At 45.5% G+C, this 26,110-nt stretch overlaps 1 protein-coding gene across 6 annotated transcripts in view; it reads left to right on the top strand.

Annotated features, from left to right (window-relative positions):
• Nucleotides 1-26,110, top strand: part of LOC122447858 (ninein-like protein) — a 115,181-nt gene that overhangs the window by 20,339 nt on the left and 68,732 nt on the right. For 3 of the 6 annotated variants that reach the window (XM_043478563.1, XM_043478559.1, XM_043478561.1), the window contains exon 1: nucleotides 3,828-3,991. The exons of 1 other annotated variant lie outside the window; for it this stretch is intronic. The gene's annotated coding sequence lies outside the window, so the exon portion shown is untranslated. Of the gene's footprint in view, nucleotides 1-3,826; nucleotides 3,992-26,110 lie in introns of those variants that run through there. 2 more of the 6 variants (XM_043478564.1, XM_043478565.1) reach the window with 2 other exon arrangements.

The raw sequence follows: 26,110 nt of genomic DNA, 5'->3' as shown, positions 1-26,110 counted from the left end.
TGCATCACTAGTCTATCCAGACATTAAGCATGCTCTCGAGACAGAGAGACTGAAAGTATTTCTCATAGGACAAGGTTACAAACTAACCAATAGAATTTGGGGTTAGTTTTTCTTTTAAATCCAGACTGTGGGTAAGGTAATATCTTTCTAAAAGAAAGCACTGGAATCTACCACTGAGCCCAATTTCTGGTTAAATTTAAACAATACTCAGTTTGTAAAACAATTTCAATCAATATTCCACCAGCAAGTAATGGTGAGAACAGAACACCTTATTTCTCCCTAAAGTGTTGGGAAATGTTTCAACTTCATCTTCCACCTAAGCAAGATAAGCTGGAAATGTTTCTGATTTTTTGAATATGGCCTTTAGTTAATAGTAATATATGGAGGTTAAATTCCTGGTTCTGTTAACCATGATTGTATTAGATGTTAATTTTAGGGGAACCTGGGTGAGAAGTATATGGAAACTCTTTGTACTATTTTTGCAAGTTTTCTATAAATATAATGCTAATTCAAAATAAAAAATTTTAAAGTAGGAGAGCCATGTGGATGTGGGGAGTCAGTTTTTGGACAGGAATCTGCTCTCCACTCCCCACCATGGGTTGCCAGCATCTGAAATAAAGCAAACTTTCCTTTCCACTAACCTTGCCTCTTTATTGGTGTTTGAGCAGCAAGCAGCAAGACTCCCACTTTCAGTTACAGTAAGACGTACCCGTTGGCATTTATTTACTTACATATTTAAGACATCTAATTCTTTTATTTGTTTATGTAAGCTGTGTTTGGTCTTAGTGGCCGCATCTTCGTTGCAGCACTCAGGCTGTTCCAGGGCTTCCCTGCAGGTGCGGTGTGTAGGCTCAGTAGTTGCAGGCTCCACCGCCTGTGGGATCTTAACTCCCTAACCAGGGATGGACCCAGTCCCCCCAGCATTGTAAGGTGGATTCTTAACCACTGGACCACCAGGGAAGTCCTCCCACTAGCATTTAATTTTTAAATATCCAAGGTGGAGGATTCCTGGTCTCCCTGCCTCCCTTAGGTAAGTAGCCACTGATTAGCTCATTTACACATGATACGTGCTTCTTGGGCTTCCTTGGTGGTGCACTGGTAAAGAATCTGCCTGCCAGTTTGGAGACAAAAGAGACTCAGGTTCAATCCCTGGGTCAGGAAAATCCCCTGTAGGAGGAAATGACAATCCACTCCAGTATCCTTGCCTGAAAATTCCATGGACAGAGGAGCCTGGCGGGATGCAGCCCATGGGGTCCCAAAGAGTCAGATATGATTTAGCACACATGCTTGTCCAGTGATTATTTTTAAAATTTCTGATTTACATTTGAGGAGACTGAGGAAACCAAAGGTTAAATGACTCAGTGGTTCACAAACAGCCAGTATATGGCACTGTGATTCCCATCTTGTTGTTGTTGTTATTCAGTCACTAAGTCACGTCCAGCTCTTTGTGACCCCATGGACTGCAGCATGCCAGGCTCCTCTGTCCTCCCAGAGTTTGCTCAAATTATATCCATTATATATACAGCTTTGACATACTCCTTCCCCAGTTTTGAACCAGTCAACTGTTCCATGTGCAGTTCTAACTGTTGGTTCTTGAGCTGCATACAGGTTTCGCAGGAAGCAGGTAAGGTGGTCTGGTATTCCCATCTCTTTAAGAATTTTCCACAGTTTGTTGTGTCTACACAGTCAAGGACTGCAAGGAGATCCAACCAGTCCATCCCGAAGGAGATCAGTCCTGGGTGTTCATTGGAAGGACTGATGCTGAAGCTGAAACTTCAATACTTTGGCCACCTCATGCGAAGAGTTGACTCATTGGAAAAGACCCTGATGCTGGGAGGGATTGGGGGCAGGAGGAGAAGGGGACGACAGAGGATGAGATGGCTGGATGGCATCACCGACTCAATGGACATGAGTTTGAGTAAACTCCGGGAGATTGTGATGGACACGGAGGCCTGGCATGCTGCGATTCATGGGGTCACAAAGAGTCGGACACGACTGAGCGACTGAACTGAACTGAACACAGTCAAAGGCTTTAGCATAGTCAGTGAAGCAGAAGTGATGTTTTTCTGGAATTCTCTAGGTTTTTCCATGATCCAGCAGATGTTGGCAATTTGATCTCTGGTTCCTTTGCCTTTTCTAAATCCAGCTTGAACAGTTGAAAGTTCTTGGTTCACACACTTTTGAAGCCCAACTTGAAGGATTCTGAACATTACTTTAGCATGTGAAATGAGTGCAACTGTGCAGTAGTTTGAACATGCTTTGGTACTGCCCTTCTTTGGGATTGGGGCAAAGGAAAATACAATCTGTCACTGCTTCCACTTTTTTCCTTCTATTTGCCATGCAGTGATGGGACTGGTTGCCATGATCTTAGATTTTTCAACACTGAGTTTCAAGCCAGCTTTTTCACTCCTCTTTCACACTCATCAAGAGGCTCTTTAAGTTCCTCTTTGCTTTCTGCCGTTAGAGTGGTATCATCTGCATATCTGAGGTTGTTGATATTTCTCCTGGCATTTTGCATGATGTACTCTGCATATAAGTTAAATAATAAGACCTTAAACACCCTGGACCTACTCCTTTCCCACTTTTGAACTAGTCCATTGTTCCATGTCCAGTTCTGTTGCTTCTTGACCCACATACAAGTTTCCCAGGAGACAAGAAAGGTGGTCTAGCATTCCCATCTCTTGAAGAATTTTCCACAGTTTGTTGTGATCCACACAGTCAAAGGTTTTAACACAGTAATGCAGAAGTAGATTTTTGGGGGAATTCTCTTGCTTTTCCCACGATCCAGCAAATGTTGGCAATTTGATCTCTGGTTCCTCTATCTTTTCTAAACTGAGCTTGTACATTTGAAAGTTCTCAGTTCAGATACTGCTGAAACCTAACTTGAAGGATTTTGAGCATAACCTCACTAGCATATGAAATGAATGCAATTGTACATTAGTTTGAACATTCTTTGGCATTGCCCCTTTTGGAATTGGACTGAAAACTGACCTTTTCCAGTCCTGTGGCCAGTGCTGAGGTTTCCTAATTTGCTGACATATGGAGTGCAGCACTTTAACAGGATCATCTTTTAAGATTTTAAATACCTCAGCTGGAATTCTGTCACCTCCACTAGCATCATTCGACATCAAATTTATTCTCCAACTGGTGAGTGAGAGTGAACCCAAGCAAGCAGAGAGTAAGGAACAGGAGCGGAAAGACAGTCTTCACTCTGGCAGCACGCACCCTTGGGAATTTAGGGGAATTTCCATCAACTGGAATCGACCAGGGTCTTGGCAGCTTGACCACCTTGGCATGGCGTGACTTTCTGCTGGTCCCTCCCCGTCTGGGAAAGGTCACAGGCACAGCGTAAAGGCTCTGGCATCACTCAGAGCAGCAGAGCATGGTGCTCAGCTTGGGTTTGGGGTGTGTTGCCTGGCTTGCTTCCAAAAGAGGATGCTAGATCGAGACCTGAGAACAGGGGCCCATTGCTCACAGAGATCAGCAAGGTCTGCCCCTGGGTTCATCCCTTGAGGCTCTAAAGTTTCCCAAGATGTTCCCAGGGCAACTCGTAGCCCCTTCGTCCGTTAGGATCCCCACCCAGCCGACTCCAGACGGGGCCCCACCCACTGCGGGCCTGCCCACCGACCCCACCCACTCGGTACGGGCCACGCCCCCGGGGCCCCTAGAGGGGGCCCCGCCCCCGGCTTTGCCCCGCCGCGGAGGGTCCCGCGGTCTCTGGCCCCGCCTCTACGACCCGCCGCGCCCCTCCGGCTCCGCCTCTAAGTTGGGGCCCGCCCCCGGCTCAGGCTCCGCCTCCCCTGGTCCCGCCCAGGGCTCGGCCCTCCGTGCCCCGCGCCGGGAGCAACCTCCGCGCCTGCAGGCGGGGAGGAGAGCGGCTCGGCGGCCTCCAGACACAAAGAGCGGCGGCGAGACACGGGTAGGAGCGGAGCGCACGCCCGCGCCCTTGGCCTGTCCCCGCGCGGGCGGGACCCGAGACGCCCCAGCCCAGGTGAGCCGGGCGCCGGGGGTGATCGCGCACCCGGGGGCGTACAGTGGCGGGCGCTGGGACCGCGGGCCGGGGCCCCGCGCCTCGCTCTGCCCCCGGGCCTGGGGGCCCCTGAGGCAGTCCGGAGGGAACTCGCTTCCCTAGAGACCCTGGGGCGCCGGGCGGCTTCGGTAGAGCCAGGCCCTCTCGTGGGTCGCGTCTGGGTTGGCGCTCCAGGACCTTGGCTCAGGTGGCCGGCGGGCGATCGGCTGGGGTCCCGAGGTGGCCGTGCCGGTCCTCTATGCGGCTGCTGGCGTCCAGTTACTGCTTGGGATGAGCTCTGAGTAAGATCACCTCATTGTGCAGAAGCTCTGCTTCCTACCTGCTTCCTTTTGCTGTATTACGAGTTTGCACTTGGAAAAATTGTTAGAAATAAGGACTCACGCTCTGGGGCGGAAAAGTCTGTTATGAGTTTTGTCTGCTGTGAGTAGTTTTTGCAGAAGCGCGGCTTTCCTCCGGCCGGTGCGCTCAGCCGCGGATCCCATAAATCGTACTGATAACTGGAAACTCCGTGTTGAGCTGTGTATTTGCACAGGATGGAAGTGAGGAAGGTCGTTCGGTTCCTTTTTGCTCCTGGAGACTTAGGCCGAGCTGTGGAACGGCCCCGGGGGTGGTGGTGCAAGGGAGGGGCGGTTGGGGGCAAGAACTGGGAAGCCAGTGGTCTTGTGATGGTCCAGGTTGGAGGGTCGAGTGATGCTCGCGGTCCCACCGTCAGCACTGGCAATAGGACCGAGCGACGGTAAACTGCTCTTGAGGGGCTGCTGCTGAGATTATATTATAGTTCAGGTTCAATTAAAAAAATAGATAATCAGTTTTGCAGAATGGTAAAATAACAAGCCATCTCCAAAGCACCTGAATCTCAGATAACATTTTACATCATCAAACTAGGAGAATAGTTTATCAAAAAGTTAGGGTTTTAACATTTTTTAATTGAGGAATTTATCTTATTTACCTTTTCTTTTTGGCCACTCTGCTTGTGGGATTTGAGTTCCCCTGACCAAGGATCCAACCTGTGCCACCTTCCTGGAGTCCTAACCATAGGACCACCAGAGAATTCTGTTCAGTTGAAGAGTTTATATAAACTTTGATGGATAGCTGTTTTTCTCTAGCTCATGTTTACCCTAGACATTGCGGTTTGCAGGGCTGCTTGGAAGTGGATGAACTGTGTCATTGTGCACAACATGCTGGGGATTCATCCTTTAGTGTTACAGTAGTACCCTTACATATGAACCTTCAAGTTGTGAACTTTCAAAGATGCAAATGTGCGTCCCATCACCATCAGGCAGGAGTGAAATTGCAGGTTGTCCTCCATCTGTTGCTGATGATCCTTCAGCTCTACCATCTCCCACCTCCTTTAGTCAGTAACGCTTCTTGCCTGTTCACTCCATGCCAGCCCCTGTGTACTAGCTATTGTACTGTAGTTTTTCAAGGTACTGTACTGTAACATTAAAATTTTTTTCTTTATTTTTTTGTGTTTGTTTCATTTGTGCGAGAAGTATTATAAACCAACTATAGTACAGTACTATATAGCCGATTTTGTTAGTTGGGTACCAGTGCTAACTTTGTTGGACTTATGAACAAATTGGCTTTAAGGACATGCTCTTGGAATGGAGTTCGTTCATGTGTAGGGGACTTACTGTAGTTTGATTCTGTGTCTTGAGTCCTTACGAACATCTGGTGGTGGGAAATAGAGTAACAGAAGAGTTGCAGAGTCCTAACTGTGAGTATTCAAGGTGTTCAGATCCTGCCCTTTTATGGTGAGTGGCTTTAGGTGCTGGTTACTGGCTGGTTTGTTTCTTTTTTTTTTTTTGAAGATGGCGCATGTGGTGTTTGGGGCATGTGATAGATCCCTCTGTCCATGTTCTTTCTACGTTGGACACTTAGCTTTGGATCTTGCCACAAACAGGCAGTTGCTGAACATCTCTTTCCTTCCCTGACTCAAGACAGGTCTAGAAGAAGGAGGCAAAAACAGTGTCTGGCATGCCTCGAAGTAGAAGTTTCAGAGGTGGAGTCAGGTGCATGGCATGGCTTCTGACTGAAGGAATAGTGCCCTCCAACTTGGAAGAGTGTTTCCGGTGCCAGGCCACTTTCCCGTCTGATTCCCAGGTCATTCCCTAAAAAGTTGAGTGGCAGTAGCTGTAACTGGACTTTAGGTTTGAACTTAGCTTAGTCCTTGGCTTCAAGTATGAATTAGGAATTCAGGCTCAAGGCCAGCAATTTGGTTAATCACAAGCAAGAGGCCAGACTCTACCTGGAGCTATTTGGCGGGTGGTGGTAGCAGAAGGTTTTCCTTTCCCCATCCCCCCTGAGGTGACCTTGAGCCCCCTAGTGAGACCTCTCCACCAAAGGGTTCTGACTGTCAGCATTGTTTGGTTTGTGAACCATGGGACCAAGGGGTTCTTGTGGGCATTCTGTGTTTTTAGTTTCTTGGTGGAAGTTGGGAGTTTGCATCTGCTCTGATAGTTGCACTTTTCTTTCTCAACTCTGGATGGCCCTTCCTTAGATTTGGGGGCTGAGGTGCACGTTTTGGATGGGCTTGTGTGGCTCACTGCACAGGTGGTGTGTCCCTGGTACCTGGGCCCCATGCGGCGCTGAGCTACTGTCAGAAATGGAGCCGATTCTCTTGGTGATTTGTGTTTAAATTGTGGCTAAGCACTCACTGTGGGCCAGGCTCTCTTCTCAGTGCTTCGGGTAAATTCCTTTGGCTGGTGCTCACAGCAGTCTGCTGAGCTGGCCTTGGTGTGGTTCCCATCTTGAAGACTGGTACTTCACTGCCTCAGTGATAACGTTGTTTCTTTACATTAGAAAGAAAATGAGGGTTTTTCAGTGTTGGTGACTGAAAACCAAAAAAAAAACCAAAAAAACAAAAAAAAACCATGAAGCTGTGACTAACATGATCTGTCTAGTCATCGTAAGTGCGGAACAAGAGAGGAACTGTCAACCAAATTCCATCTGTGAACAAGAGTGTGGATGGCTTAATAAGCTGGCCTTGCATTCTGAGAGCCTCCTAGATGTGCTGTGTCCTCGGAAGTAACAATAACAACTAACAAGAGTAACAAAAGAGCTGGAGTGTAGGAGTGTGGTTCACACCCGGTGGTGGGGTTGCTCTCAGGGTCACAGATGGCGTGAATTTAACAGCCAACATCACATCATGTAATGAAATACTCACAGATTTGGAGTTCAGTTTCAGGGCACACGGGTTTCCTTGGTGGCTCAGATGGTAAAGAATCTGCCTGCAGTGCGGGAAACCTGGGTTCGATCGTTAGGTTGGGAGGATCCCCTGGAAAAGGGAACCACTGCCCACTCTAGTGTTCTGGCCTGGAGAATTCCATAGACAGAGGAGCCTGGCAGGCTACAATCCATGGAGTCGCAAAAAGTCGGACACGACTGAGCGACCTTCTCTCTCTCTCACTTCAGGGCACAGGAATTTTGTAAACGGTTGTAAATTCTCTAATAACCAACAAGACGGGCTGCTCAGTGGACAGTTTGATGAGCAGCCTGTCACACCCCAGGGAGAGCTCCGTGTACCTGGAGCATCTCCACCCTCCCTGTGCTCAGGGGGCCCGAGGCACCGCCCGGTCCAGCCACCTGGCCTCTCAGCTTCCGGCTGCGTTCCCGGAAGTGGGCAAAGCCAAGTAAAAGTGGGCAGCGTCACTGGTTCTCCGGCTGGGGCCGGACCACAGAGCCGGGGACAGACCAGACTCCTCCCCTCACACTGTGATAACAGGGAGGGCGTGATACTGCTGACTGCAGCCATCATTGAGCCCCCTGGACGCAGGTGACTGATTCCGTGGTTTGGCTCCCGAGAAAGCCGCTGCTGTCTGAGGACCTAGATGAAGAAAGGGACAGGGCGAGTTTGCCCCTGGACTGGGCCACTGTCTGCATCAGTGACCTGTGCTCGCTGCTGGTCGCGCTCTAACAGGTCGTTTGCAAGGTTCTACATAATTTATCAGACTTAGTCGGTCCTGCTCTGTGGCAAAAAAGTAAAAACATAGCTGGTAGTTACATGCAGCAGTGTGACTTCAAAATTAAGCAGTTCTTGATACATTTTTAATTCTTTTTGAATACTCATGATTTCAAGTTGAACACACAAAATAAGGCGTTGACTGCCCTGCTGTGGATGCCCCATAACTAAGTGACTGATCAAAGTTACGGTCCCAGATAACCTCCCGATAAGAGGTGCAGAGAAGGACACCACCTTGCCTGGGGTACTGCTGCGGTAACCTGAATCTCCTGTGGGAGACAAACTACATCTGAGTCACATTCTACAAAGTAACTGGCCTCTGGCCTCTTTTCTGAGTATGCTGGGTCTTCGGTTGCTGCTCGGGCTTTTCTCTAGTTGGGCAAGCGGAGGCTACTCTATGGTTGCGGCGCGCAGGCTTCTCACTGCAGTGGCCTCTCCGCAGAGCACGGACTGGAGGGCTTGTGTGCTTCGGCGGCTGCTGCGTGTGGGCTCTAGAGCGCAGGCTCGGCTTGTGGAGCACGGGCTCAGTTGCTCCAGGGCACGTGGGATCTTCCTGGATCAGTGATGGAACCTGCATTGGCAGGCAGATTCTTTACCACTGAGCCATCAGGGAAGCCCTGACCTCTGTACTCTTAAACTTTCAGGGTCAAGAAACACAAAGAAAGACTGAGGAACTATTCCAGTTGAAAGAGTGCTAAGGGATCTGAGAACTATATACAGTGCTTAACTGTGGACTGAATTGTGGACTGGCGGGTAGCTGTAAAGGACATTATTGGGTCAGTGGGCAAAATTTGAGTGTGAAGGTGGATGGGCCAATAGTATGCTAGCAATATCACATTTCCTGAGTCAGATAACTGCTGTGACTATGTCCTTGTGTTTGTAAATACATATGGAAGCAGGGGGTTGACAAAACGTTCATTTGGGGTTTTCTGTTACATCTTGTGAAAAGCCTGAACGAACTTTCTGACCAACTCTATATTTAAGGATAAGACAGCACATAGTCTAAAACTTCATGGGGAAAGGGGGAGGGGAGAAAATGATCATATGACAATGATCATATGGACGTATGATCAATGGGGCAAAGTGAAAGCAAGTCACTGGTGAAGTTAGCTAGGCAAAGAATGTTGGCGAATTCTTTGTACTGTTCTTGCAACTTCTCTATGCATTTGAAAGTACATCAGAATAAAAAGTTACAAAAACAAATGTCTGCCCTGGATTCACTGCAATGTAAAAATCTGCCACTGATAAAAGCTTACAATATTTCATCTTTTCTAAGAGGGCATTTTTTTCATCTTCTCACTTCTCTGAATTTGGGTTGAATTTTTTTTTTTTTAATTGTTATTGTTGTGCAGGGTCTCCGTTGCTGCATAGCTGCTTTCTCTAGTTGAGGTTCATGAGGCCTGCTCTTCATTGTGATGCGCGGGCGTCTCACTGCAGTGGCTGCTCCGGTCATGGAGCACAGGCGCTATGCTCACAGGCTTCAGTGATTGCAGCACTTGGGCGCGGTGGTTGTGGCACAGGGGCTTAGTTGCTCCATGGCACGGCAAATCTTCCCAGCTCAGGGATTGAATATGTGTCGCCTGCATTGGCAGGCAGATTCTAATCCACTGGATCACTAGGGAAGTTCTTGCAGGCGCATCTTATGATCAACGCTGTCTTAGAATTCATCGTGTCAAGTTTTGACAGCAGTTTTCCTTTGTCCTTTGTCTTAGCATCAGGGGCACCTTGGGTTTGATGAAATGTGGTATTCTCTCTGGGCACCCTGGCGGCTCAGACAGTAAGGTGCTCTCCCTGGCTGTGTTGTTTGAAGAGGTGGGGAAAAGAAGATGGTGCTCTGAGTAGCTTTGTGTGTCAAGTTTTGCTCACAGGAAGTTTTACTCAGTTAGTGTCTTTGCCCCAGGCCAGATATCTAGCTGCCTTTGCTCATTTCCACCTCTGTGCCTGCTAGATATTTCAAACTCAACACATTCCAGGCTGGATTTCTGTCTTCACCTCTGCCCCCAAACTGCTCTTCCTCTGGGTTCCTGTCTCAGAGTGGAACCTGACTTTTAGCCAGAGTTGGCTCAAAATGGGCCCCTGAGAGGAGCGCAGGGACCCGTCAGTGCTTACAGAGATGGGGTGTGGGTGCATCCCGGTCTCACCTGGGACACAGGCTGCTTTTAGACTGCCCAGTTTTTGTCTTTGGGTTCCAAATATCTGTGCATCCTTTCCCCCATTTGTCAAATGAGGATATTTTCCCCAAGTCTATCAAGATAATGGACAAGCAAGTTCAGTAACCATAAAACTCTGAAATCCTGTGACTTAAAACAGGAGGGCATTTTAGGAAGACTTTTACGGCATCATTCAAAGTCAGCTCCCACGAAGCAGAGCTGCTCCGGTGTCAGTGAGGGCAGGGGTATGGGCAGCCCTGACTCCCAGCACTTCGTCCCAGGCTTCTTTCTCCTACGGAGTCCAGTTCCTGGGTGAGTCAGGGTGGTGGTGGCTTTACACCAGATGCTGGCGGGCGGCGGCAGGAGCAGGGCCGTTTTATAGAACTGGGTCCTTTCCACCCTGGGGCCACTGGTGAGTGTCACTGGAACTTGCGTGGCATCGTATTGTCTTACTAGTCTTGAACTGCTCATGTGTCAGACTTGGGAATGGCTTCATCTGAATCTTTTTAGCACCATTTGATTTAGTAAACTGCATCAGCTCAGGATGGTAACACTTTACTGTTTTGTTTGGCATGGACTTCAAACAACTGCAATAGCAAAATACAGTGATTTTTCCCCATGGCCTGGTTTCTTCACTGCTGTGTTTTGTCTCCATTTTGGGTGATTACTTCTCGGCATTTTTTTTTTTTTACAATAATTTTATTCATTTGTTTATTTCTGGCTGTGCTGGGTCTTTGTCGCTGTGTGGCCTTTTTCTCTAGTTGCAGTGTGCAGGCTTCTCATCGCGGTGACTTCTCTTGTGCACAGGCTCTGGGGCGTGCAGGCTTTAGTAGTTCCGGTACGTGGGCGGGCTTAGTTGTTCTTCCGCCTGAAGGATCTTCCCGAATCAGGGATGGAACCCATGTTGCTAGTGGATTCTTTACTGCTGAGCCAACAGGGAAGCCCACTTCTTGGCATCTCTGAGTCTGCTTCGGGGCCACCGAGTTGTTGGTGTTGACAGTGACCTTCACAGCAGGCTTATTCTTCAGAAGGAGAAACCCAGGGTTTCTGAGTTTTGCTGAGTTCTGCATACTTTTAAATATGTGTAGAGAACAAAGAAGATCAGCAATTTTGTGTGATTTGCCTTTAGGCTCCTAACGGCTTGGCTGGAATTTAAGAATATTGTAAAGTAATTAGCCTCCAACTAATAAAAATAAATGGGGGGAAAAAAAGAAGAAGTTGGATAACACTGGGCAGGGGCAAATTGTTCTAGGGTTTTCTAAATAGATTTTGTAGTCTTTGTTGTTTTATTCTCTTGTGTTCTTTATTGCCAACACAAAATGAGAAAGGTTCTGGCAAAGGGGAAGTTTCTTAACAGATGAATAGAAATGGACTGGGACACAGTGTTTGGTTAAAGTAATGCTTTTAATTTGGGGGACTATCCAAGTTAATGTTCTTTCCTTATAATTAGGTTTCCTAATATAAAATTCTTGCGTAACATTAGGACTTTCTTGGTTTGGTTTAGAGCTTGGAAGGACGTTTTCTCGTATATTCTGGATTTCAGATTCCTGAACTTATTTATGGAAAAACTTTTTTTTTTTTTTGTATTTAAATCTGCTTTGTGGGTTTATATGCTATCGGTAGGCATGAGGCAGGATGTAAAGGTTAGTAGTTCTGTGTAGTTAGACCTCAGTATGTGTTCACTTACCAACTCTGTGACTTTGAGCAAATTACCTAACCTCTATGCCTTGGTTTCCTTGCTTTTAATATAAGGATGATAATGTATATACATACATACCTATATATATGGGTGATAATGGCACCTCCCTCACAAGGCTAAATTCCTCAGTTTCAGGAACGTGCCCATTAAAAGATGAGTGCTCAAGAAATACTAGTTTTGTATTATCAAAAGTTTATTTAGCAAGAGCGAGCATCCTGTGGAGGTGTCAAAGGTCGAGACATCTCTCCTGTGGCTCTGACTGTCCAGAGAGTAGACTCCAGTGCCTGCACTGCTGGGAGCCAGGCTTTACGATCTCCTGGAGCCCTTTTTCCTTTTTCTCTCTCAACCTTTAAGGTCACTTGACTGAAATAAAAATAAATTGCAACAGTTATCCTACAAAGAGAAACTACTCAGAATGGCAAAATATGCAAACATTTCAAAAAATGATAAACACAGATTAACTTTAAGGAAAGAATATATTCATCAGGATGCTCTCATTACCCTGCAGGCTCTGTCCTCATTGCCTCCGCTGTGGAGGAAAGCATCATGTGGAGTTGAAATGTGTGCTAGATTTCTGCTTTGTTCTGCTAATTTCTGTAGTTTTTTTTTTTTTTTTTTTTTTAAAGATGAGGTTTGTGCGATGATGCAGTTTACAGGTCTGTCCGTTTTCACTGCTGTTGAAAGCATACACCTGGTGACTTCCCTGGTGGTCCAGTGGTTAAGACTCTGCTTCCAGTGCAGGGGGCATGGGTGCCATCCCTGCCTGGTTGAGGAACTGAGATCCTTCCTGCTGTGCTGTGCAACCAAAAACAAAATACACCTGGTGTGCTGAGCTGTTCCCTCTGGTTAGGCTTCTAGTTTTTTCTTGGGCAGTTAGGAGGAATTTTCACATAGCATTCTATGAAAAATTTTAGGCTTCCTCCTGCTTTTCTCTTTGGATATGAAAGCACACCTCTTGGTTGTTTCTTCCAGTCCCGCCACTGCTCCTCTACGTGGCTGGTGGGATGGGTGTGCAGTGGGGTCTCTGACCAGAACATCCTGAGTGGCCCCTCCCTGGGAGGTGGGTGGGGGTGTCAGCCCTGGCCTCCCCACCTCTGCCCCAGGCCAGGGAGGTGGAGCCAGCTCACCCTGGGTGGAAACCTGCTGCTTGAGTTGTTTCAGTCCGGTTTCTTTACTGATTAGTGAGAGATGGAGTATTTCCTGCCATATCAGTAAACAAGGCTATCACAGCCATCAGCAATTCCAGCCCTCCAAATGTGAATTTCTGAACTCCGAGGGCACCTGGGAAGGAGAAAAAGGCCTGCGGTAAGGCTGTCATGAGGCTACACCACTGCCTACGGTGAGCACTGAGGAAACTCAGGATGTGAAAATACGTAGGACACTGACCCCGGTTAGCTGAGATGCATGTGAGAGAAATGGTTTTAGTGGGCCCAGACTCTTGCATCTTCCCATATGTAGAAAAGTGCTAAATTCCTTGAGATATCTGGTTTTCTTTAATTCACAAAAATAACTTTTGATGTTCAGACTACTTGCTCTTTGTTGCAAACCTGTATAACCTGACACCCTCCCCCCTCCCCCAGGGATACTTGAGATTACGTTAGGCTTGAAGTCCTAAAAATTCCCACCAAAAACCTGTAACTCTCAACTTTTAGGTTGTGACTGTTTTTTTAAGTTGACATTAGCAAGATTGTGTCTGTTAAGCAAGATCATGCCTGTAGGAATCAGCCCGTCTTCCTGGGGATCCTGAGGACATTGCTCCGGCAGGTGTGGAACCCTGCAGACAGCAGCAGGGGCTCTTAGTGCCAACATTCTGGTCTGTTCTTGGACTAACGTGTGAGCAAGGAGCCGTCACACTAATACCCACTCACCTCAACACTGGGATCTCAGACATTTTGGAAATGAAACAAAAGGGTTTATGTGAAGTCTCTTCTGGAATTTCTAGCTTTGATAGAGAATCAAACGCTGATAAAACTAGCTGCTTCTGTGACCAGTAATAGCGTTTCTATAACGACAAGTGTCCCGGGACCTACACCCTTGGGTCTGCTCTGCCTGCCTCGCTGCTGGCTCGCTGCTCTCGCCTCTTACTTCAGACAGAGAATTGTAGGTTACTCATTTGTTTCTGGAAACGTATCTGCACCACATCTTTCCTCCACAGTCTGGGGAGGAGGTGACCCACCCACCTCCGTTCACTGGGGCTGGTCCTGTTCCAGTGCTTCAGAGATTGTGTACAGGCTGCATGTGGGACAAAAGGGAATTGCAGCTTCACATTCCACACCTTTGTTGCTCAGGTGGGAGGAAGGCTGAGACTCTTTGGGAAGTCAATGACAGACCCCCCAAAGTAAGTTGAAGTGATTTTGTTTGATCAGACTAGCTATATATGCCTTAGCATTTGTAAACCTGCAGCAGGATAATGTATTGAAATTTAATATGTATTTCTTTGATTTTTCCATTCTAAGATGGTACCAGATCTTGGTGTTCCCTTGCCACCAGGATTTTTTTTTTAATTGGAATCGAAGGATGGAGTTTTTTTTAAATTTGGCTGCACCGAGTTTTAGTTGCAGTGTGGGGGATCTTTAGAAAGATCAAAAAGATTGTCTTTAGAAAGACAATCCTAACATCGTCCATCAGGTGAATGATTGGACCCACTGTGGCAACCCTCACCTGGAACACTGCCCTCCGTGAAACAACAACCATCCGTGCAGCCGCACCGATGCTGAAAGAAAGAGTCAGCTCAGAAAGGCTGTGTGCTGTAAGGTTCCATTTATATGACATTCTGGAAAAGGCAAGACTGTGGGGTCAGCAAACATGGGCAGTGTTAGGACTATTCGAGGTCAGCATGTGTTTTTGGTGATGGAACTGTTCTGTGTTCTCATTGTGGTGACATGTTAAAACTCTTGGGACCATATATATGCATGCACACATGGGTCAATTTTTGTGTAAGCAGTTTTTTTTTTTAAAGGGAGAGAGAGGTCATTTTTTAGAAACTTCTGCCTTTGGCCCTGTAATATAACCCCCTAGGGGGACTTCCTAGGTAGACCAGCATTTAAGACTCCAGACTCCCAATGCAGCTGGCCAGGGTTTGATCCCTGGTCAGGGAACTAAATCCTGCATGCTGCAATTAATTTTTTTTTTAATGAAAATAAAATGAGTTTCTTGTAGACTGCATATACTTGGGTCATATTTTTTTAATCCATTCTAACAGACTCATTTGACTGGTGTATTTAGACCATTCACATTGAAGGTAATTATTGATATAGTTAGATTAGTATCTACTCTATTTGTAAAGGAACCTTCCATTCATTGCACTTATTCTTTGTTACCTTTTTAAAATATGCTCCACTGTTTTTTCCTGTCTTCTCTGACTTTAATGAGGATTTTATATGATTTCATTTTCTTTCTTCTCTTAGCGTATCAATTCTTCTTCTGAAAAAAAATTTACGGTTGGCCTGGAGTTTGCAGTATACATTTGCAACTAATCTATGTCCACTTTCAAATAACACTTTTTCACTTTACAGATAGTGCAGGTACCTCTTAACAGAGTATTCCCAATTCCTCCTTCCTGTTCCTTATAATGTTGCAGTCCTTCATTTCACTCATTCATAAGCTATGATCACCAGCACATTGTTGCCATTTTTATTTTGAACAGTTATAAAATCAGTTAATAGTAAGAAACATGAGGGAATTCGCCAGTGGACTGGGGGTTAGGACTCCTTGCTGTCACTGCCGAGGGTATGGATTCAATTCCTGGTCCAGGAGCTAGGATCCCACAAGCCATGAGGCGTCGCCAAAAACAAAAAAAGAAAGAAAAAAGAATGAAACACTTTATTTTACCTTCATTTATTCTTTCTCTAATGCTTTCCCTTTTTAAATATTGATCTGATTCTCTGACCTATTAGTATATATTATTTTCCTTTTCTCTGAAGAACAACAGTTTTTGCAAGGTAGGTCTCCTGGCAATGCATTCCTTCAGTTTTTGTCTGAGAAATTCTTTATTTCTTCTTCACTTATGAAGGATAATTTCTTTGGATATACAACCATAGGTAGGTGGTTTATTCATTCAACACTTCAGATGTATTACTTCATTCTCTTGCTCGTGGTTTCTGACAAGACAGATGTTATTCTTTACTTTGTTCCTCTACAAGTGAGGTGGTTCTCCCCTCTCAGGCTTTCCTTAAGGATTTGTTTTTGGTTTTCTGCAGTTTGAATATGATGAGCCTAGGTGTAGTCCTTTGGGGATATATCCTGATTGGTTGTTCTCTGAAATTCCTGGATGTGTCCTCTGGGATCTGCCATTAATTTTGGAAAATTCTCAGCCATTATTACTTCAGATGTTCCTTCTGTTAATTTCTTCGTTTCATTGTCTCATATTTCAATTATGCATATATTACACCTTTTGTAGTTGTCTCACAATTCTTGGATATTCTATTCCTTTTTCTCCCCCTCCCCATTAGTTTTTCTCTTTGCTTTTTAGTTTGAGATGTTTCTAGTGATACAAATTAATGCTTACTGAATTCTTTCCTCAGCCATGTCCAGTCTACTGATGAATGTATCAAAGGCATTCTTTATTTCTGTTACTGTATTTTTGATTTCTGGCATTTATTTTGGCTTCTTTATTAGAGTTTCCACATCTCTGCTTACATTGCGTGCAGGTTCAGTTGCTTCAGTCGAGTCTGACTCTGCAGCCCCACAGACTATAGCCTGCCAGGCTCCTCTGTCCATGGGATTTTCCCAGCAAGAATGCTGGAGTGGGTTGCCATTTCCTCCTTCAGGAGGTCTTTCCAACTCAAGGACCAAACCTGTGTCTTCTGCATTGCAGGTGGATTCTTCACCACTGAGCTTCTGAGGAAGCCCCTGCTTGTATTACCCGTCAGTTTTTTTGTAGGTTGTCCAGTTTTCCCCCTTTACAGCCCCTAGCCTATTAATCATAGTTACACTCTCAGTCTGATGATTGCAACATCTTTGCCATGTCTGAGCCAAGTTCTCATGCCTGCTTTTTCTCAGGCCTCCTCAGACTCTGCTTTTTCTTGCCCTTGGTTTGACTTGTAACTCTGCGTTGAAAGCTGGACTCGTGGGAGATGAGACTTCAGAGGCTTCAGGTGTCTCCTGTTGTCTCCCAGTTGTCTGTGGGTTTGCCCAGAAACTCTATCTGAAACAGAGTCTGTGTCTGGCAGCTCTCGTGGTATAATGCATGGCTTTTCTACCAGAGCCCTGTGCATGTGGTGGAGAGGTGCTGGGTGAGGGAGGCATTCCTATAAGTCAGACTGTTTCTGTGGTCATGAGGTCCTGGACTGTGCCCTTCAGAAGTTTCTTAGCTCCCACGCATCCTTTTTTTTCTTTTTCTTTTCCATCCCAGTTGTAAGACAGGAAGTCTAGAAGAGGTTTCAGTTGTCAAGTTGCTCTTTGCCCTTCCCCCATGTCTGATAAGGCTCTGTCTGATAAAATAGTTTATTCTGAGGGAGGAAACACCCTTTGGTATGGATGTTTTTGAAAATGGTTCCTTTTCTCTGAGTGCATTTCTAAACTGTTAGTTTTCTTCTCTTCCCTGTCTAAATAATGAAAGCCTATTTTCTTTTCTCCAGTCTTTACCATGAAGACCCCATGGGGCTCCTGGAAATAAAACTCATATAAGTGTGTCATCCTTTTCCCTCCCCTTAGCTCAGGAGTTTTAAGTTTCACCTCGCCACCTCTAGCCTCCAGCATTTGTCAACTACTGTTTATGTGGTTCTACCAGTTACTGGCTTTAGGAGGATTCTGCCCCAGGAAAGCTGTGAAACTGAAAAAACAGTTGTTCTGTCCATTTTTGCTTCGTGTTTTTTGTTGGTCTATGTTTACGTATATCTCAGTTCAGTTCAATCGCTCAGTCGTATCCGACTCTTTGCGACCTCATGGACTGCAGCACACCAGGCTTCCCTTTGCGTCATCAACACCCAGAGCTTGTTCAAACTCATGTCCATCAGATCAGTGATGCCATCCAACCATCTCATCCGCTGTTCTCCCCCTCTCTTCCTGCCTTCAGTCTTTCCCAGCATCAGGGTCTTTTTCAGAGAGTCAGTTCTACGCATGTTGTGATCCATTCAAAGGCTTTGGCATAGTCAATAAAGCAGAAATAGATGTCTTTCTGGAACTTTCTTGCTTTTTTGATGATCCAGCGGGTGTTGGCAATTTGAAAGAGATGGGCATACCAGACCACCTGACCTGTCTCTTGAGAAACCTGTATGCAGGTCAGGAAGCAACAGTTAGAACTGGATATGGAACAACAAACTGGTTCCAAATAGGAAAAGGAGTACATCAAGGCTGTATATTGTCACCCTGCTTATTTAATTTATATGCAGAGTACATCATGAGAAAAGCTGGTCTGGAAGAGGCACAAGCTGGAATCAAGATTGCCAGGAGAAATATCAATAACCTCAGATATGCAGATGACACCACCCTTATGGCAGAAAGTGAAGAAGAACTAAAGAACCTCTTGATGAAAGTGAAAGAGGAGAGTGAAAAAGTTGGTTTAAAGCTCACCATTCAGAAACTAAGATCATGGCATGCGGTCCCATCACTTCATGGCAAATAGATGGAAAAACAATGGAAACAGTGTCAGACTTTATTTTTTTGGGCTTCAGAATCACTGCAGATGGTGATTGCAGCCATGAAATTAAAAAACGCTCACTCCTTGGAAGGAAAGTTATGACCAACCTAGACAGCATATTAGAAAGCAGAGACATTACTTTGGCAGCAAAGATCCATCTAGTCAAGGCTATGGTTTTTCCAGTGGTCATGTATGGATGTGAGAGTTGGACTATAAAGAAATCTGAGTACAGAAGAATTGATGCTTTTGAACTGTGGTGTTGGAGAAGTCTGCTGAGATTCCCTTGGACTGCAAGGAGATCCAACCAGTCCATCCTAAAGGAGATCAGTCCTGGGTGTTCATTGGAAGGACTGATGTTGAAGCTGAAACTCCAATATTTTGGCCACCTGATGCGAAGAGCTGACTCATTTGAAAAGACCCTGATGCTGGGAAAGATTGAGGGCAGGAGGAGAAGGGGACAGCAGAGGATGAGATGGTTGGATGGCATCACCGACTTGATGGACATAACTTTGGGTAAACTCCAGGAGTTGGTGATGGACAGGGAGGCCTGGCGTGCTGCAGTCCATGGGGTCGCAAAGAGTCGGGCACAACTGAGCGACTGAACTGAGTTCTTTGCATCAGGTGGCCAAGGTATTGGCACTTCAACTTCAGCATCAGTCCTTTCAATGAATATTCAGGGTTGATTTCCTTTAGGATTGACTCGTTTGATCTCCTTGCCGTCCAAGGGACTCTCAAGAGTCTTCTCCAACACCACAGTTCAAAAGCATCAGTTCTTTGGCACTCAGCCTTCTTTATGGTCCAACTCTCACATCCATACATGACCACTGGAAAAACCATAGCTTTGACTAGATGGATCTTTCTTGGCAAAGTAATGTCTCTGATTTTTAATGCTGTCCTGGTTGGTCATAGCTTTTCTTCCAAGGAGCAAGCTTCTTTTAATTTTATGGCTTCAGTCACCATCTGCAGTGATTTTGGAGCCCAAGAAAATAAAGTTTGTCACTGTTTCCATTGTTTTCCCATCTATTTGCCATGAAGTGATGGAACTGGATGCCATGATCTTCGTTTTTTGAATGTTGAGTTTTAAACCAACTTTTTCACTCTCCTCTTTCACTTTCATCAAGAGGTTCTTTAGTTCTTCTTCACTTTCTGCCATAAGGGTGGTGTCATCTGCATATCTGAGGTTATTGATATTTCTCCCAGCAATCTTGATTCCAGCTTGTACTTCATCCAGCCCAGCATTTTGAGTGATATACTCTGCATATACATTAAATAAGCAGAGTGACAATATACAGCCTTGACATACTCTTTAGGTATATCTACATTTAGGTTTATCGTGTCTTCTTGGTGAGTGGACATTTTGAAATCATTTAATGCCCCTCTTTATCTCTGGTAATTTCCTTCCTCCAAAGTCTACTTCTTCTGGTGTTAATATAGTTACTCTACATAAAGAAATATTGTTTTTATGGCTTGTTTTACCCATCCTTCTACTAAAACATGAAGTAGATTTCCTGAAAAGATCGTGTATTTGGGTCTGATAGTCCCTCTCTTTTAGTCTCTGTGTTTAGACCGTTTCCATTTAATGTAACCATCAATATATTTAGGCATAGGTCTATCATCTTATTATTCGTTTTCTGTTTGTCCCGTGTGTGTGTTTATTGAGGTATAGTTGACATATAACTATCCTCTATATTTTTATTTATTTATTTTTTCCTTTCCTGGATTACTTGAATGTTGCTCAGTGTTCCTTTTTTTTCTATTTCATTTTTTTTCCAGTTTTATTGAGACATAATTGACATACAGCACTGTATAAATTTAAGATCTACAGAATGATTTGACTTACATACATCTTGAAATGGTTACCACAGTAGGTTTAGTGAACACTTATGTTTTCATATAGATGCAAAGTGGAAAAAAAAGAAAAGTAGTATTTTTCTTTATGAGAACTGTTGAGAATTACTCTGTTAACAATTTTCATATATAACAAAGAGCAGTGTTTATTAATTGTATTTATAGTGTCATAGATTATATCCCTAGTACTTATTTATCTTTAACTGGAAGTTTGTACCTTTTTTAAAAAAAATGTATTCATAGATAAGCTTTATTCCAGTGTTTACATAAAATGACTTGATGTCTAACAGGAAAAGTTTTTTCCAAAGGGTTAAAATGTATCAAACAACAGAACTTGGTCCTTCCCTTTAATGTGAATTTGGTTGGCTGACGCATCATTATTAATATCCGCCCTCACTAATCATTTTCATCACTCACAATATCTAAAAGTCTTCTGATGGCACTTCCCATTTCCCTGGAGTCTCTTAAACTGCTTTCAGTTACAAAACAACAGCAAGGATTTTATCGGCTCATACTCTACTCCATTGGAAGCAAAAATACATCCCTCAAATCTCTTGTTTAAATTGTGGTTGTTGGAAGTTCAGTTCAGTTCAGTCACTCAGTTGTGTCCGACCCTTTGCGACCCTATGAACCACAGCATGCCAGGCCTCCCTGTTCATCACCAACTCCCGGAGTCCACCCAAACCCATGTCCATCAAGTCGGTGATGCCATCCAACCATTTCATCCTCTGTCGTCCCCTTCTCCTCCTGCCTTCAATCTTTCCCAGCATCAGGGTCTTTTCAAATGAGTCAGCTCTTCTCATCAGGTGACCAAAATATTGGAGTTTCAGCTTCAACATCAGTCCTTCCAATGAATACCCAGGACTGATCTCCTTTAGGATGAACTGGTTGGATCTCCTTGAAGTCCAAGGGACTCTAGAGAGTCTTCTCCAACACCACAGTTCAAAAGCATCAATTCTCCTGCGCTCAGCTTTCTTTATAGTCCAGCTCTCACATCCATACATGACCACTGGAAAAACCATAGCCTTGACTAGACGGACCTTTGTTGCCAAAGTAATGTCTCTGTTTTTTAATATGCTGTCTAGGTTGGTCATGACTTTCCTTCCAAGGAGTAAACATCTTTTAATTTCATGGCTGCGATTACACTGTTGGAAAACAGTGTCCAAATGAAGAAATTAAGACTAATGCACAAAGAACACAGTATTGTCTCTGTATAACAGAAACTTTGCTTCTAATTTTTTTCATTAAGAATTATTTTTATTATCTCTCCACAAGGAAGTTATAAAAATACCTGTAAAAACATTGAAAAGGCTCTTTAAAATCCTGGAATGAAGAATTCTGAAGTATAAATTATGATATATCTTCTATGATTTACAAATAAAGGATAAAATAAATTCTATAAGTTGGAATTTCTGAATGATTTTGGTAGGAATTTACCAGAAGGAGCTAGAACATCAAACCTTAACAATTTTCTATTTTCATCCCAGTTGAGTTTTTGAAAAGCTGAATAATCTGTTGACAGCCACAGTCCACACAGGAACTTGCTTCTGCCACTAATGATGAAGTCAATCTGAGGGACAGAGATTTGTACCCTGGATGCACAAGGCTCTTCCATGCAACTTATTGGTTGGTCTTATTTTTTCCATCATATTTTAAATAAAAGTAAATATACATATGGTAAAACATTTAAATGGTACAAGAGGATTTAAAATAATCAGTAAATATCCTTTTCTCCCATAACCTAGAAAATCTGATGTTTTCCAAATCATCAAACAATCACATGAATAATTTGCAAAGTGAAGTCAGCCCTAGAGTCTCTTCATCTGAAAATTATTCTCAGGATTTCTGGAATACATTGATTCTCTCCTATTTTACCTCTGTTACAGAGGAAAGCCATGCAATCTTCTCCTTCTCAAAAAAAAAAAAAACAAAAAACAACTATGAAAGCAACTCACACACTCTGCTCAGAGAGAGCAAGTCCAGGCAACACCTTGTACTCCGTGGATCTGGTCCTGGCCACTGGCAGGGGCTCTGGTATCCACCAGAGACATGGGCGGGTGGCTGGAGCTCAGCTGAGCCCTTCTTGAATGACTCTGATCCTCCCGGCCAGCTGCGCATCCTTTGAGGAAAGTGTGAGGCAGCCGGTGTGTAAGGAGAGGAGACAGGCATCCTGGAAGAGAGGAACCAGAAACACTTCTGCCTCCTCTTGCAGGGCCAACAGGGTTTGCCAACTGAAGTCCACACCACGAATGAATTTAACATATTTCTCTTGCCTGTGAAGGAGCGGGGATGGGGAGCAAGGGGAGGAGTAGAGAGGAAAAGGAGACTCAAGATAGACTCTCTCCGCGAGTCTCCGTGAATCTTCACTTCTGTTCTCTTTCTGGGTGCTTAATCTTGGGACCTAACTGGTGGCTGCTGTCAGCTCCAGGGAGCTTAGAGACTGCGGCACGGCTCTCCTGGTCTCGGTGGTGGGAGAGGAGGAGACACTCTCAGCGCAGGGGAAGGGACGGGAGGGTGGTTGGATGACAGAGTTGCAGGCGGCAGAAGGGGTTCTTTCTTAGCAGCAGGCGTGTGCCCTTCTGAAGCGCTCCGATCTGCTGCGGGAGCGCATGTCTCCTGCGAGCCCGTGGACTGGAGGACGCTCCTGGACACCGGCCGGCGGTCGGGCGGCGGGAGCTGGGCTCACGGGGCGCCCCTGGGTGTTTCGGGCGTGGCGGGCGCGCACGGGGGTGTTTCGGCCCCGGGGCTCCTTCTAGATTTTCGGGGTCCTGGGGCAGAGGCTGGGAGGGCCGGGGTGCCTCGGCCGGCCGCCTGACCCGGCTGGGTGGTGCTCTGCAAGTTTGTACCCTTTGACCAGGTTCTTCCAATTCCCTTCCCAGCACCCCTCTGCGTACCTCCAGTAAAGACAAATCCGATCTCTTTCTACGAACTTGTTTATTTTTGAAGTATAATTGACTATAACACTCTGTTAGTTCCCCGTGGGCAGCCTAGCAATTTGACATTTCTATACATTTCTAAATAATCACCGTAAATCTAGTTACCATCTGTCACCATGAAAGGTATTGCTTTATTATTGGCTATATTCCGCTACATTTTTATTGACTGTATTATTGATTATATTCTTAGTGTTCCATTTTAATCATTTTTATTGATGTTTTTCACCGTGTATCTCTGTATAACTATTTTAGTGGTTGCTCTAAAGTTCGACAGGACAGAGCGGGTACGCTTTCACTTTTCACTTTCATGCATTGGAGAAGGAAATGGCAACCCACTCCAGTGTTCTTGCCTGGAGAATCCCAGGGACGGGGGAGCCTGGTGGACTGCTGTCTATGGGGTCGCACAGAGTCGAACACGACTGAAGCGACTTAGCAGCAGCAGCAGCAGCAGCAGCAGCTAGAGATTAGAGTATTCATATTTAACTTTTCTCTGTCTGCTTGGAAATAAGATTGTGCCACTTCAAGGGGAACACAGAAGCCACCCCATCACTTAGTGCTGCATCTTCATGCATCAAAAACTGCATCAGACAGTGTTAGAAATTTTGCTTTCTGCTGTCATGCATATATACATCATATATACATACAAAATAGTCTGGGGACTTCCCTAGTGGTCCAGTGGCTAGATCCTGTGCTCCCAGTGCATGGGCCCGGGTTTCATCCCTGGTCAGGGAACTAGATCCCACATGCTGAAACTAAAGATCCCACCTGCTGCAATGAAGATGGAAGGTCCCAAGTGCCACAACTAAGACCTGGCACGGCTACATAAATACATAAAAGTAAATATTTCTTAAAAATAAGAAGTATAAAAAGTTGCCTGCTTTGACCACTGCTTGAAAAAAAAAAAAGATAGGGACTTCCCTGGCAGTCCAGTGATTAAGACTAGGAGCTCCCACTGCAGTGGGCATGGGTTCCACCCCTGGCCAGAGAACGAAGATCCCACACGCTGGATGGCACAGACAAAACAACTGGTAAGTCTCATATACACACAGGTATTTGCCCTTTCTATTGCTCCTCCTTTATTCCTGAAATTTGTCTCCCTCTGGTATTGTTCTCTTTGAATCTGAAGAATTTCCTTTAGCCTTTCTTTCAGAGTGGGTCTGCGAGGGAGCGCTCCTCTCACTTTGGTGCAGATGGTACAGTAGGTGTGGATTCAGCGCAGTGCTGCTGACCAGTGAGTCTCCAGGGTGCCCGGTCACTGCTAACTTGCCTTGCGTGAATGTCGCGGTTAGTGTACTGGAATTGCCTGGTTTCAGTCACACGACGTGAGCACCACACAGCCGACAGCTGCCCTGTCCTGCACCAAACAGGCAGAGGTAGCTGAGCCCAGATGAGTGCCTTCTGATAGCCACCTTTGCTCCTTCTGACTCAGTGACCCACCTGTCTTCTTGGAATCCCCTTCCCTTTTGTGATGGAGCAAAGTCCAGACATCAACCGTATATATGTTTCCACAGTCACCTGGTAACATGGGAGCCCTGTGTGCCAGCTTTTCCAAAACCATCAGATAGTTCTCTTTGATAGTACAGAATTAAATAGGAATTTAATAGAATTAAATGGAATTAAATAGGTTTCTTCCCCCTCTCATTAAAGAAATTTCAGGCTTTAGAAGAAGGCAGGGAAATACTCGGGGGTTTAGGGACCTCTTGAAATCATTTGAGGCCAGGCTGGCTTTTCAGAAATACTTAATATTTATTTATCTATTTGGTCACGTCGGGTCCTGGTTTGCACACGTGGGGTCTTTGTTGTGGACTCTCTAGTTGCAGCTTGTTGCCTTAGTTGCTCCATGGCATGTGGGATCTTAGTTCCCCAACCAGGAATGGAACCCTTGTTCCCTGCATTGCAAGGCAGATCTTAACCCCCGAACCACCAGGGAAGCACCAGGCATACGTATGCAGACCAAGATACACTGCCTTCAGACACGCAGAAAGGTCACCTTCTCAGGAAGGCCTTCCCAGTCTGCCCCATTAAATGCTGTGAGTCGATGATACCCCACCTCCTCCTGCTCTCTCATATCACTTATCACCATTTAAGACAGGGTTTGCTTATTTGCCAGGTTTGTCTGTTTCGTTAGTTGCAGTGTATTAGTTCTAAGTGCCTAGAATGGTGCATGCTCAGTAAATATTTTTCTTTTTTTTTTTTTTTTTACCTTGCTGCACGGCTTGTGGGATCTTAGTTCCCTGACCAGAGATTGAACCCGGGCCCTCAGCAGTGAAAGCATGGAGTCCTAACCACTGGACTGCCAGGGAATTCCCTCAGTAAATATTTCTTGAATGAAAGAACACAGTTTTGCAACTTGCTTTTCTTCCTTTTTAAAAATAAGTTGTCCCTGACATCCTTCCGTGGTGTACATAACCACACCGGGCACCTCCTTGCTTTTAATGTTCTCCCTGCCATCCTTGGGCTTCCCAGGTGGCGCTAGTGGTAAAGAACCTGCCTGCCAAGGCAGGAGACTTAAGAGACCCAGCTTCGATCCCTGGGTCGGGAAGATCCCCTGGAGGAGGGCGTGGCACCCCACTCCAGCATCCTTGCCTGGAGAATCCCATGGACCGAGGAGCCCGGAGGGCTACAGTCCCTGGGGTCGCCAAGCGTCGGACACGACTGAAGTGACTTAGCACGCGTGCGCACTGCCATCCTAGCTTGGTCCCACAGCTACAGAGTGTGCTGTTGTCACCTGCAAGTGGTTTGAGGGAAACGACATGCTCCGTGACCCTTGAGCTTTAGGATGGAGAAGCACGGGCCCCTGGCGTGGCCTCTTCTGTGAGGAAGAGGGCCGTCTGATGTGCTGACGCCCCGACACAGGCCTGTCCTTTCAGGTCATATGCGGGTCATTACATGATAGACCCTGGTGG

Source organism: Cervus canadensis, chromosome 10 (assembly GCF_019320065.1).
Source record: "Cervus canadensis isolate Bull #8, Minnesota chromosome 10, ASM1932006v1, whole genome shotgun sequence".
NCBI lineage: Eukaryota > Metazoa > Chordata > Mammalia > Artiodactyla > Cervidae > Cervus > Cervus canadensis.
The sequence above is the reverse complement of the archived record's forward strand: the minus strand, read 5'-3'. Positions and strand labels throughout refer to the sequence as shown.